Source organism: Apis dorsata, unplaced genomic scaffold (genome assembly GCF_000469605.1).
Source record: "Apis dorsata unplaced genomic scaffold, Apis dorsata 1.3 scaffold_586, whole genome shotgun sequence".
Taxonomy (NCBI): Eukaryota; Metazoa; Arthropoda; class Insecta; order Hymenoptera; family Apidae; genus Apis; species Apis dorsata.
The window spans coordinates 3,817-5,195 of NW_006263793.1; the positions used below are offsets into that span (position 1 = coordinate 3,817).

The 1,379-nt window shown below is 47.1% G+C and overlaps 1 protein-coding gene across 1 annotated transcript in view; it reads right to left on the bottom strand.

Annotated features, from left to right (window-relative positions):
• LOC102675019 (T-box protein H15-like) overlaps nt 1-1,379 on the bottom strand; it is a gene marked incomplete at its 3' end in the record, with an annotated part of 6,550 nt that overhangs the window by 3,810 nt on the left and 1,361 nt on the right. The window lies entirely within an intron of this gene.

Here is a 1,379-nt window from a genome sequence, read left to right on the forward strand (position 1 = left end):
CCGTCCGCTCTCGAAGCTAATATAGATGAATGCCCTGCCCTCCTTGCCCTCCGGAACCGAGCGCTCCGACCAACTTTGGAATCGCTCTCTTTCTCCTCTTCTTCTCTTTTTTCTCCTTTTTCCCCCTCCGCTTTCGCCTTATCGACGAACGCGACATACGCTTCTCCCCCTCCTCCCATCGAAAAAACGGAAACGTCAAATTCCAATAACGACAAACTTTTAAACTCGATTCTTACATTTCCCCGATTTTATATATATATATATAATATCATATATATATAATATCATATATATATAATATCATATATATCATATATATACCGTAATATCTTTATTTCGTTAAGAAGGATATTTCGTTATGTACGACGATGGTGGCGGCGCGGCGTCGAGAGGGAAAGAGGAGCGAATTGGAAAAGGGGGGGAGGGATGAGCGAAAGATAGAGGACGGGCGAGGGTGAGCGAGGGTGAGCGAGAGAGGGGGCGAAAGGGCCGAAGGGGCATCTATCTATCAGCGGCGGCGTGAAGTGGGCGGGAGCATGCGCCGTATTGCCCCGTACGGCCGCTCTCTCCTTAACTCTGGCCGCCGCCAGAGCCGCATCCGTGCAGCCGAACACGACTGCCGTAACCGCCGTATCCACCGATCCTTCTTCTCCTCCTTTTTCTTCTCCTCTTCCCCCTCCCCCGGCCACTTTCTTTTTCCTTCCCCGCGAGCGTGTAGCGTAAACTGGACCGCGAGAGCCGATCGAATGACGGGGCAAAATTTTTCGCGATCTCCGCTAGGTTAGCCAGGTGCTGATTTGAGGAGGGGAGGGACTCGAGTAGCGATTTTCAAACTGCCGTGTCATTAAAGCGTGCTCGGTCTTCCCCTACTTTCGAGTTTGACGAAAAGTTTGTCCGCCGCGAGAGAAATCAAATCTTCTTCTTCTTCTTCTTTTTCTTCACGGTTTTGCGAAAAATTTCGAGAAACGCGGGTCGAAACACGCCCTTTCATTCTCGGAAGCGCATCCAACGCATTAGCGGAGAGAAGGACTTTTCGGTCGAGAGTTGTTCTTCTTCGGACACGCCTCCGATTCGCGCGTGATTACGTGCTCGTCGGTCCCGAGCGGAACCGGAGAAAGAAACTCCGTGTATCCATTATATATATATATATATATCTTTTCTTCCACTTTCTTTTCTTCTCTATTCTTTTATTATTTTTTTCTTTTTTCACACAAACTAATTTCGTCAAATTACGAAATAACGACTTTTCCTATCCGGAATCGGGATCCGGGCACTTTACACGGTTTCGAGATCTTTGAATTATCTATTATATACTATAACGGGGTTAAACGAAAAAAAAAAAAAAGAAAATTATTTAATCGAGCGCGTTCGACACGCGA